Below are 13,588 nucleotides of genomic sequence, written 5' to 3' on the forward strand. Positions count from 1 at the left end.
CCTCGCTTCCAGTTCTTTCACCACGTGGCCACCCTGTGAGAATATGCATTCTAAGTACTTGAAACCGTCCACCTGTTCTAACTTTGTTCCTCCTATTGGACACTCAATCCGTTTATATTTCTTTCCCACTGACATTACTTTCGTTTTGGAGATGCTAATCTTCATACCATAGTCCTTACATTTCTGATCTAGCTCTGAAATATTAATTTGCAACCATTCAATCGAATCTGCCATCAGAACTAAGTCATCCGCATATGAAAGACTGCTTATTTTGTGTTCACATATCTTAATCTCACCCAGCCAGTCTATTGTTTTCAACATATGATCCATAAATAATATGAACAACAGTGGAGACAGGTTGCAGCCTTGTCTTACCCCTGACACCACTCTGAACCATGAACTTAATTTACCGTCAACTCTAACTGCTGCCTGACTATCCATGTAAAGACCTTTAATTCCTTTCAAAAGTTTGCCTCCTATTCCATAATCTCGTAGAACAGACAATAACTTCCTCCTAGGAACCCGGTCATATGCCTTTTCTAGATCTATAAAGCATAGATACAATTCCCTGTTCCACTCATAAGACTTCTCCATTATTTGCCGTAAGCTAAAGATCTGGTCCTGACAACCTCTAAGAGGCCTAAACCCACACTGATTTTTATCCAATTGGTCCTCAACTAATACTCGCACTTTCATTTCAACAATACCTGAGAAGATTTTACCCACAACGCTGATTCAAGAGATTGTAGTTGTTACAATCTTTGCTGTTTCCATGTTTAAATATTGGTGTGATTACTGCTTTTGTCCAGTTTGATGAAACCTGTCCCGACTCCCAGGCCATTTCAATTATCCTGTTTAGCCATTTAAGACCTGACATTCCACTGTATTTGATGAATTCCGACTAGATTTCATCCACCCCTGCTGCTTTATTACACTGCAATCTATTGACCATTCTCTCCACTTCCTCAAATGACCGAGCGAGGTGGCGCAGTGGTTAGCACACTGGACTCGCATTCGGGAGGACGACGGTTCAATCCCGCGTCCGGCCATCCTGATTTAGGTTTTCCGTGATTTCCCTAAATCGCTCCAGGCAAATGCCGGGATGGTTCCTTTGAGAGGGCACGGCCGACTTCCTTCCCCGTCCTTCCCTAAAACCGATGAGACCGATGACCTCGCAGTTTAGTCTCTTTCCCCAAAACAACCCAACCCAACCCAACTTCCTCAAATGTGATCCTATTTCCATCATCATTCCTATCCCATTGTACCTCGAAATCTGAAACATTACTGATCGTATTTTCACCTACATTGAGCAACTCTTCAAAATATTCCCTCCATCTGCCCAAGGCATCCACAGGATTCACCAGCAGTTTTCCTGACCTGTCCAAAATACTTGTCATTTCCTTCTTACCTCCCTTTCGAAGACTGCTAATTACACTCAAGAATGGTTTTCCAGCAGCTTGACCCATAGTCTCCAACCTGTTTCCAAAGTATTCCCAAGATTTCTTCTTGGATGCTGCAATTACCTGTTTGGCTTTGTTTCCTTCTTCAACATAACTTTCTCTGTCTACCTGAGTTCTAGTATGTAGCCATTTTTGATACGCCTTCTTTTTCCGTTTACAGGCTGCCTTGACTGTATCATTCCACCAAGCTGTTTGCTTCATCCTACTTTTACACACTACTGTTCCAAGACATTCTTTAGCCACTTCTAGTACTGTGTCCCTGTACGTTGTCCATTCCTTTTCCAATGACTGTAATTGACTACATTCAACTAACTGGTACCTTTCTGAGATCGCTGTTATGTACTTGTGCCTGATTTCCTTATCCTGAAGTTTCTCCACTCTTATCCTCCTACATATGGACCTGACCTCCTGCACTTTCGGCCTCACAATCCCAATTTCACTGCAGATTAAATAATGATCAGTGTCATCAGAGAATCCCCTGAATACACAGGTGTCCCTCTCAGCCTTCCTGAATTCCTGATCTGTTATTATATAGTCAATGACAGATCTGGTTCCCCTGCTTTCCCAAGTATACCGGTGAATGTCCTTATGTTTAAAAAAGGAGTTTGTGATTACTAAGCCCATACTGGCACAGATATCCAAGAGTTGTTTCCCGTTCCTGTTGGCCTCCATATACTCTCCAAATTTACCCATAACCTTTTCATACCCTTCTGTTCGATTTCCAATCCTGGCGTTAAAATCACCCATGAGCAGACATTGTCCTTGTCCTTTACTCTAACAACTACATCACTGAGTGCCTCATAAAACTATCCATCTTATGTTGATCTGTCCCTTCACAATGCGAATATGCTGACACAATCCTAATTTTCTTGCTAGACACTGTCAAATTTATCCACATCAGTCGTTCGTTTACATACCTTATTGCAACTACGCTGGGTTCCATTTGTTTCCTGATGTAAAGCCCTACACCCCATTGTGATATTCCTGTTTTGACTCCTGACAAGTAGACCTTGTATTCTACCACTTCCTCTTCTTTCTCACCCCTTACCCGAATGTCACTAACAGCTAAAACGTCCAGCCCCATCTTACTTGCAGCCTCTGCCAGCTCTACCTTCTTCCCAGAGTAGCCCCCATTGATATTAATAGCTCCCCATCTCATTACCATTTGTTTGCCAAGTCGTATCTTAGGAGTCCCTAGTTTGTCAGTTAGAGGTGGGACTCCGTCACCTCCAAAGGTCCGAGACATTTGGCTCTGATTGTTGCCAGCATCGTATTTAAAGTACCAGGGAAGCAGATTGCTAGCCTTACTTGCCCCGAGTCCCATAGGGTTTAACCCCTAACGGCTGAGGGACTAACCGGTGGATTTGGTAGTCTTTGCCGTATGAACACACAGGTGACCACGACTCAGAATATGTCCGAGATGCCCAGGCTTATTCCAAAGTAACTGGTATCCCGACTGTCGGGACCACTTACTTGGCCACTCATACGTTGCCCATGGTTCATGAACTAGGACATGACTACAGGAACCCACACCATGAACCACCATTTTAATAAAAATTAGTTTTTCAAACATTTCAATTTTTAAAACGTCATATCTCCTGACCTCTGTGTTGTAAAAATATACAGGGTAGGCGAAATTTTATTAGTTTTTGGCACAAGTATTACTTACGTTCTAAGGAGGAGGAGGAGGAGGAGATAAGCGTTTAACGCCCCGTCGCCGTCGAGGTCATTATAGACGGAGCACAAGTTCGGATTATGGAGGGATAGAGAATGAGAGTGGTCGTGTCCTTTCGAAGGGACCACCCCGGTTTTTGCCTTAAGCAATTTAAGAAAATCACAGAAAGCCTAAAACAGGATGGCTGGACCCGTGTTTGAACCGTTGTCCTTCCGAATGCGAGTCCAGCGTGCTAACCACTGCACTAGCCCACTCAGTTACGTAGCAAATGTCCAGAATCTAATTATGTTCCTCATCATGCTACAGGAGTCACTCCAAAAGAAATGCACACTATTTTTGTAAAAATATATTTTTCATTGTGCATGTTTAAAAGTTTTACAGTGTGTAGATACATACCTCCCGCTTGTTTTCAAACTTAGTTCAACCGGTTCCCGTGAGTGGCGCCGTCACAGCATGTCTTCAAGATGGCTGCTACTCTTTAGGTTCGTCAGAAGTCACGTGCTGTCATAGAATTCCTGTGCTGTGAAAACGAGACAGCGGGAAACATCCACAAGAGGTTGAAAAAGGTGTAAGGAGATGCTGTTGTCGATCGCAGTATAGTTAGTCTATGGGCAAGAAGGTTATGTGATGAAAGAGGGCACGGCAGTACTGAGAATTGTCCTCGCAGCGGCAGGCCCTGCACACACTCCAGAGAATGTGCAGAGAGTTAAGGAATTGGTGACTGCTGACAGAGTCATCACAGTGAACGGAATTGTCACGCTACGTTGGGATAAAGGAAGGAAGTGATTGCAGAATACTGAAAGTGTTGGCGTTAAGAAAAGGTTTGTGCCAGGTGGGTTCCCAGGATGTTGACAGGGGCTCACAAAGAAACAAGAGAAAAGGTACGCAGCGAACTTTTGGAACAGTACGAGAATGGTGGCGATGAATTTCTTGGAAGAATTGTGACAGGTGATGAAACATGGCTCCATCGTTTTTCACAACAGACGAAGAGGCAATTAATGGAGTAGTATCATGCAAATTCACCCAAGAGAAATAAAATTCAAATCCACACCTTCTGCTGGAAAAGTTATGGCGACGGTGTTTTTCGATTCGGAAAGACTCTTGCTTGTGGACATCATGCCAAGTGGAACCACCATAAATTCTGATGCATATGTGCCGACACTGAAGGAACTTCAAGCTCGACTGAGTCGTGTTCGACCACATCGGCAAAAGCAGGATGTTTTGCTGTTCCACGACAATGCACGGCCACATGTCAGTCAAAAAACCATACAAGCGATCACAAAACTCGGATGGACAATACTGAAACACCCGCCTTACAGTCCTGACCTGGCTCCATGTGACTGTCTTTTGGGAAACTTAAAGACTCTCTTCGTGGAACAGGGTTTGAAGATAATGATTCCCTTGTGCACGCTCCCAAACAGTGGCTCCAACAGGTTGGTCCAGAATTTTACCGTGCGGGTATACAGGCGCTGGTTCCATGATGGCGTAAGGGGCTGAGAGGGATGGAAATTTTGCGGATAAATGAAAATATTGTTCCTAAAGGATGTATCTACACACTGTAAAACTTTCAAACATGTAGAATAAAAGATGAATTAAAAAAAATAGTGTGCATCTCTTTTGGAGTGACCCTCTTATAAGCACTTTTCTATACGCCCCCATCTTCATCTTGACGTATTTGTGTGCATGTCCGGTGTTATAATACGAAATGCATCCCCAACAACATTGCGCAGTTTTCCTTTCGTAGCATAATAACGTGCAGATATGTGCACCTTTATGACTCCCCATACGGAGTTATCAGGTGTGCTGAGGTCAGGACTTCTTGGCGGGCATTTCAAGGCAGCTAGTGTTGCAGATAAGCTACAACCTATCGACCGCTCTAGAAAGCATTTAGGAATTCGCGCGCTGCAAAAGCGTATGAGGAAGTGCTCCGTCTTCTTGTAACCATATGTGTCCTGTGAGGCCCCTTTCGTCAGGCTGAGATATTAATCACGTTTGTTACATGTGTAAATAATTTATGCCATTCACAGTCCCTTCAATAAAGCGGTGCCATAGCTGCCTGAATCATTACGTGAGGCGGGTCCTTTTCTAGTGGCTCTGAGCACTATGGGACTTAACATCTGAGGTCATCAGTCCCCTAGAACTTAGAACTACTTAAACTTAATTAACCTAAGGACATCACACACATCCATGCCAGAGGCAGGATTCGAACCTGCGACCGCAGCAGTCGCGCTGTTCCGGACTGAAGCGCCTAGAACCGCTCGATCACCGCGGCCGACGGGTCCTTTTCCAACTCGACTGTGCCATGAGGACTCTGTTTGGCATATACGACTATTTTCAGCACGTGATCTGCGACAAATGGCACACTATCTAAAAACATAACATTGGCACGGTTCACTGCATTCGGAAATTGAGATAAGCAAACACGGAAAGCTGAAACACTCTAATTCCGCTTGGTATCCGATAATTCGTTTACGAAAGTCGGTCGTGAAGGTCTGACCTTAAGATCTTCTTCCATGTGATCTCAAATTGCTGTCGTCGTTATACCGAGTCCGAAGCACGTTTAGGTGTCGACTCCATAGGAGGTGGTTCAGTCGAAGCACAGACTCCTGCCTGGCTTTCGTCTCGTGTCTTCATCTTCTTACCACTCTGTGGCCTTCCTTTAACATTCCCAAAAGCAAAAGAACGTCTCTCCCAATCAAAAGTGTTGGCTATCGCGGTGGAGCCCTGTTAAATCCCTCCTCAAATGTCCCCATAATGTGTCCCATTGTCTGCCCTGTGTGTTGTCCTCCATGTGCCCACACACCTGTCACTAAGCGTTCGTCACTAGTGAGACTACGACCGCTCACATCTGCCACGACTACAAATTCAAACTCGACGGCGGCTGCGAAAACATGTAAACAAGAACTCCTACAAGTCATAAGAAGCAATGTAGCTGCCAGTCTGCATAATAACATTTGATACTAAACAGTGTTTGCAGGGGTGCAAGAAATTGTCGCCGCAGGATGTCAGAGAAAAACAGGACCTTGTGAAATGCTTAGTGGCAGCTATGTCAGCAGTACTGTAGTAACGATTCTTGCCGTTGGATAATCATGGATCAGTGGAAGGGTAAAGAGCTTCAATTTGCAATAAAAATACTTTACAAGAGCAATGATAGTTTGAAAAGCGCGCAGAGGGAGTCCAGACAATCATTCAACTAGGATATCATTGTCAGGTTCCTTCAAATCACATGATAGAACCTTGGATTTAAATTTTTGAAGAGACTGGAACTAGAAGTACTCGTGCTCTACGGTGTATCGAAGCTGTCCGTGTTTCAGTCTTACGGAGCCCGCGAGGTTAAATTCGCAAGGAAGCAACCGAGAGAACAGTGTCTCGAGAGAGTGCTCGCCGAAATCTTAATTTCTGTTCCAGATTTCGTCAGTACAGCTGCAGATCGGGCAACAGCTCAAAGATAATGATTACCATTCTCGATTAGAATCCTGTCAGCAAATTGTGACAAACTTCAAACGAGGACAAGCTGTGGATCTCAGGTGAGGTCCATTTTTATCTCAAATGTTTCGTGCATACTCAGAACTACCTGTGCCTGCCTATGTAGGCAGCGATCCTAATAAAACTCATGAATGCCCGTCACACATCACCAAGTTGAATGTATGGTGTGCACTTTCGTCACACGGGGTCATCGTAGTTTACATCTTCGGAGATGGAGAGTGGATTGTAGCCGCTTCGAATCGGTATGGTGAGAACAATGTTCTACAACTTCACAAAACCGGCTTTCAACAGGATGGTGCGACATCACACGTTGCAAGGCAATCAACGTCAGCGATGTGACAAATGTTCCGTAAACGTGTCATGTCAGGATTCGATAATATTGTCTGGTCCTGGAGATCACCGTAGTTATGCTTTTCTCTTGTGGCGCTACCGTAAGGGTCAGGTCTACAGGATCTTGTCTAGATCTCTGGATTAACTGAATCGAAGAATTCAAAGCGAAATTCGTGGTATCGCAACTGAACTGTCGCAGCACTCAATGACGAACCTCAAAAGCAGGTTGGAGAAACACATATGTAGTGGCGGACGCCATCTTCACTACGTAATGTTCGTACATTGATAACATGAACTACGAAAATACTGTAAGCGATAGGCTTTACTCGTTTCAGTACATTGTGAGCGATGGTAGTGAGAAAAAAAATTACAAAATATTTGAAATCATGTGTAAAGTTTCTTGGATGTCGCTAAGTGTTCTCATTGACCAGCACTGGGTGAATGTAGTGTGGGTAATTTGCGCGCCCTGAGCTACGATTCGCCGAAATATGTGCGCAGTTCTAACTACTTTATTACTTGCCTTATTGTGTTAAACCTTTAACGTAAGATAGTACCTCTTAATGGTACAAATTGTACCAGCGTTTTAAATTTTTAAATTCGTTCAGTAATAACGGAAATGTACGTACAGGAAGTCCCACTAGCAACATGAAAGAAGTAAGAGAGTTAATTCAACGATGATGCTGAATAACGGAAAGGCGCAAATGTAATTAATTACTTTTACCCACTTGCCGTTGAACATGCAGAGGTTAAACAAAAATATGAAAATAACGAAAAGACAACGCATTACTTTCCATAATACGGTGTAGAAAACCGATTGATATTTAAAACAGTTTCCGGGCGTCTTGGAATGGATTATTACAGGTCACGTAAGGTTGTCAGGGGAGTCTTATTCCTGCAAAATATTGGCAAGTTCAGGCAATGATGAAAATGGAAATGAGCGTTTGGCGTCATTAGCCGGGAGGCCCCTGACGGGGCAGGTCCGGCCGCCTTGGTGCAGGTCTTATTACATTGCACCACATTGGGCGACCTGCGCGATGGACAGGGATGAAATGATGATGAAGACAACACAACACACAGTCCCTGAGGGGAGATAATCATCGACCCAGCCAGGAATCGAACCACGGCCCCTTAGGACGGCAGTCCATCACGCTGACCATTCATCTATGTGGTCGGGCAGGCAAGATGATGGAGATGGGTAGCGATCATGCAACCTTCTCTCCAAAGTAGGCCACAAAGACTCAATAATACTGACATCTGGCTAGCACAGCGACAGTTCATCCTCGTTCTCATAAAACCAGTTATGGGTGCTGCGAGCTGTATGTGAACATGGGCCCTGTCGGGATACAGCATCACGTTTAGGGAACAAACAGTGTACCACGAGATGGCTGATCCACCAAAATAGCCACGTGATCCTTGGCAGTAATGGGAGCTAGCAGAGCAACCGCGGGTCGCATGGAGTGCTACAATGTGAACGCCCAAATCATCACTGAATCGCCGCTATAGTTCACTCTTTGGCCGTAAGGTGGTCAAGAATTTGGGAACAGTGTGAAACAACCAAATTACTTCCTTCCATTGTTCGATAGTTCTGGTTTTCATTGCTTCGGCACGTAGTTTTCTTGTTACAGGCATTTGTGTCACTGTGAGTTGTTTCGGAATTCACCTCATATCCTAATCCCCCATTCCGTTTGAAGTTTTCAGACTCTGTTGCCGACTGAAACAAGACTACAATTTCATTGGCAAACCTTACAATTTTCAATTTTTCACCCTCGACTTTCAAAATGGTTCAAATGGCTCTGAGCCCTATGGGACTGAACTTCTGTGGTCATCAGTCCCCTAGAACTTAGAACTAATTAAACCTAACTAACCTAAGGACATCACACACATCCATGCCCGAGGCAGGATTCGAACCTGCGACCGTAGCGGTCGCGCGGTTCCAGACTGTAGCGACTAGAACCGCTCGGCCACACCAGCCTCGACTTTAATTCACATTGCGGACGTCTTCTTCGTTTCCGGTACTACTTTCTGAATGAGCAGACTGAATAACGTGGGAGATAGGCAACATCACCGTATCACTCCCGTCTCAGTTACTGTATCCCCTTTATGCCCTTCGACTCGTACAACTGGAGTCTAGTTTCTGTACAAGCTGTACAGAACCATTCGCTCCTTTCAGTTCGTCCGCCCTACCGTCGGAATTTGAAAAACTGCATTCCAGTGAATGTTGTCAAAATTCTGATTGTAGTCGGTGAAAAAATTAGATCGTTTCTATGAAAGCGAAAACGATGCATATCTAAAATGAAACAAATCTTTCAATGTCTACACGAAAATATTTAATTTGCTGGAATACATTTTCTGCAGAAAGTGACTGACTTAAAGTTCTTTTCCATAACTGCAGCAGAAAATTACATTCAGAGAATCATTGGCATTTGCGGACCACACATTATTTCGCAGTATTATTTCACTCACGTTTATAGAGACTGTATCACAAGCGACAGAACTTATTCCCCAATTTAACTTCCATCCATCGTACAAGCTGCGTGATATCTTTTCCGACCAGACTGTTTCACAGCTGTCATCGCTAGTTTGCCTTTTTCGCAACGGTCTCCTATACAAGCTGCTGATGAAACTGTCCTTGTTTGGTTTCCTTAGTCTTGCAGCCACTAAACCCAAAGTTCTCGATTATTTTTTGGATGTACTGCAATATCTGTATTTTCATTCAGCTATTGCTCCTTCAGCTTCCTGTAGTACCACGAAAGTTCTTTCGTGATTATTAAACACATCTCCTGCCATCCTCCGTCCCTTGTTCCACGAAGGTCTTTTATCATGTTCCTTTGCTCACAAATTGTACCTCAATGCTTATTTTAACAGTCGACTTAGTTTCGAGCACCGTACTATCCAAACGGACCTGGTTCTTCTTCCCCGGTTTTCCACACTCTACGTTTCAACTCTACACATTTCTGTGCTCCAGGTGTTCATTGTCAGAAGTGTCTTCCTCAAATTCAGACGTATGATTGATAACAATATTCTTCATCTGTGGTAGTCTCGTGCTGCTGTTTTCTTGTGAGTCATCAGACTTCTGACTGGATTGATGCAGTACCCCACACATTCCTCTCTTGCTCCCACCTCTTCATCTCACTTATCTGTTAGATGTATTCCAGTCTCTGTCTTCACCTATATTTTTTACCCTCTGCAGCTCCCTCTAGTATCATAGAAGTTATTCTCTGATATTTTAACAAATGTGGCATAAACTTATACTTTATTCTTTCCCATGTTTTCCAAATGTCCCTTTTTTCGCCAATTCTGTATAAAACATCCTCACTCCTTACCTTATCAGTCGAGTTAATTTTTAAATCGTTCTACAGCACATTTCAAACTCTTCGAATCTCTTTCTTTACGGTTTTCCAACAATTCGTGATTAATTACCATACGAAGCTGTACTCCTAGCTTACATTCTCAGAAATTTCTCCTCATATCAAGGCCGATGATAAATATTAGTAGACTCCTGTTTGCTAGGAATGTCCTCGTTATCTGTGCTGATCTTCTGTCTACTTCTTCCTTGCTTAGGCTGTCATGTGTTATTTTCCTTCCAAAGCAGAAGAATTCCTTACCTTACGCTATTTCGTGGTGTCCAATTTTGATGTAAGTTTCTCGATATTCTAATTTTTGCTGCTCCTCATTCCTTTCATCTTTCATTGGTTTACTCCCAGTCAAAATCCTATGTTCATTGGACAGTTTGTTCGATTCAACAGGTCCTGCAATTCTTCCGTACTTCATCATCAGTGAATCTTATCATTGGTATTTTTTCGCCCGTAATTTCAATCCATTCCACTCTAAAAGCTTCTGATTACTTCTTTAAGTGCTACTTAGATGCATAGACCGAATAGTAGGGGTGAAAGACTGTATACCTGTCTTACACCCTTTATAATCTGAACATTTCGTTTTTGATCTTTAACTCTTATTATTCCCTTCTGATTCTTGTGTGTATTATATTGTTACCCGTCTTTCCCTATAAGTTACTACTATTTTCCTCAGAGTTTCGAACATCTTACACCATTTTACATTGTCAGCCCTTTTTTTCCATGTAGACCAATCGTATTAACGTGTCATTATTTTTCTTAAGTCGTATGTCCATTATCTACACTGAATAAGATGATCCGATGACAATATTTCATCGAATTCATTCACGTTTTCCCTGTCATCATTTTGCTTTAACTTCCCTGCACTTTCTATTTGTTTCATTTCTAAAGAAATTTTATTGCTGTATTCTTGTATTTCCCTGAATATTTCTGTATTTCTCCTTTCGTTGTTCAAGTGAAGTGTTTCTTTTGTTACCCAAGTTTTATTGCAATTATCTTCCTCTTACGTATGTCGTCTCTTCAACTTCTGTGAGTGTGTTCTGAGATGTCCGTTCCTCTTCACCTCAGCTACGTACTGTGATAGTCAGTATTGCAGAACGTGTAGCCTCAGAGAATCTCATTCAGACCTCATGATTCCATAAGGCTTTAAAATTCCGCTTTTTCTTCAATGATTATGTTGTACGAGTCTCTTTAACTTCTCTATTCATAATTAGTAACTTAAGATCCGAGTCCTTATCTACTCATGGTTACACTTTACTATCCAGCGCCAGATTTCCGAATCTCTGCGTGACCACGATGCATTTCAGCCAGAAATTTCCCGTTTCTCTAGAAATTTTCCGAGTATACCTCCTCCTCTAGAGAAGTTTTAGCCGTTTATTCGCTGTTACTAGCTAATATTTGTTGCTGAACTCATTCCTTCATCTCTCTCACTCCTTCTACGAAATCCATATACTTCGGTAACTCTGCCTTGTGTTCGTTCCCCTAGTACAGCGTTCCAGTCGTCCATGTTAGTAGATTAGCAACTTCCCGTGCATACTTTATTATCTGTTCAGTGCACTGATCTACTCTCTTGGACTTTATATCTTCTTAAGCTGAAATCAGCGGTCGAGATTGCAATAACATTTCTCTACTGACTGGTTTCGGCTTATGTTAAAGCCATCCTCAGAATTTTTGGGCTCCCTATGGCCGGTGCTGGCGGCTCGTCGGTTTTTCACGTGATACCATGATTGTAGAAGTGAAAAACCGAGGAGGCGCCAGCACCGGCCATAGGGAGCCAAAAAATTCTGAGGATGGCTTTATCTTAAGCCGAAACTGGTCAATAAACAAATGTTATAGCGATCTCGACCGTTGATTGTAACCTAAGTATATTACCAGGTCACTGCGCCCCACGGAAAATGTTTTCTATGTTTATTATTATCTTCGGCAGTATTTAAAAATAACCCCAAAAAATTTTGGTCGTACGTAAAATCTATGAACGCTACAAATAATTCAATATTTTCTCTTGCTGGCAGTACGGGTAACTGACGATGATAAACAGAAGGCCGAAATTCTAAGCCTAGCTTTCGAAAACTCGTTTACGATAGAGGACTGCTGCACCTTTCCCCCTTTCAATTATCGAACAAACGAAAGGGTGGCTGACATAGTGTTTAGTGTATCTGGGATTGTAAAACAGTTAAGATCCTTAGACGACAGAAAGGCATCTGGCCCAGACGGTATCCCCGTAAGATTTTATGTTGACTATGCTACAAATATAGCACCACTCTTACCCGTCATCTGTCAGAGATCCTAGGAACAGCGGATAGTTCCACGGCACTGCAAGAAGCCCCAGGTCATAGCAATCTATAAAAAGGGTAGAAAGTCGGATGCAGACAATTACCGGCCAATTTCACTGACATCGATTTGTTGTAGAATCATGGAACATATTTTGTGTTCTGACATAAGGACCTTTCTAGACTCTGAGAAGCTCATCTGCAGAAACCACCACGGTTTTAGGAAACAGCGGTCATGTGTGACACGCCTGGAACTCTTTGTGCATGATATACAACACGCTCTAGATACCGGCTCCCAGGTTGACGCCATATTTCTCGACTTTCGAAAGGCGTTCGACACAGTTACGCACTGTCGCTTGCTACAAAAAGTGCGCGCTTACGGTCTAACCAATGACTTATGCGGTGGGATAGGAAGTTTTACAACAGACAGGAGGCAGTTTGTCGTCCTGTACGGGGTGACTTCAACAGAAACAAGAGTAACTTCAGGTGTTCCCCAGGGCAGCGTAATAGGTCCTCTCCTTTTTACGACTTACATAAACGATCTGGTAGATGGTATTGACAGCGGCCTTAGACTGTTTGCCGATGATGCTGCAGTCTACAGGAAAGTAGTATCACACAAAAGTTGTGAACAAATCAATGAGGATTGGCAGAAAATAAATGCGTGGTGTAATTACTGGCAGTTATCTCTCAATATTAGTAAGTGTAATCTACTGCGTATAACATGTCGAAAAAAATAAATGGTCAGTCTTTGAAAGCGCTAACATCAGTCAAGTATCTGGGAATGGAATGACCAGATTATACAAGTAACGGGTAAGGCGAACACTAGATTGCGTTTTTCGGTAGAATCCTGAAGCGATGCAGTCTTTCAACAAAGGAAATAGCTTACAATACGTTAGTTTGTCCTGTCTTAGAATATTGTTCGTCTGTATGGGACCCTTACCAGTTGGGTCTGAATCAAGAGTTTGAGAATGTCCAAAGACGAGCGGCAAGATTCGAGACTGGTACATTTAGCCA

At 43.0% G+C, this 13,588-nt stretch overlaps 1 protein-coding gene across 1 annotated transcript in view; it reads left to right on the forward strand.

The window, feature by feature from the left end:
* Window positions 1-13,588, forward strand: part of LOC124619777 — a 1,271,017-nt gene that overhangs the window by 919,127 nt on the left and 338,302 nt on the right. The gene's annotated exons all lie outside the window — the stretch shown is intronic.

Source organism: Schistocerca americana, chromosome 6 (assembly GCF_021461395.2).
Source record: "Schistocerca americana isolate TAMUIC-IGC-003095 chromosome 6, iqSchAmer2.1, whole genome shotgun sequence".
NCBI classification, from domain to species: Eukaryota; Metazoa; Arthropoda; class Insecta; order Orthoptera; family Acrididae; genus Schistocerca; species Schistocerca americana.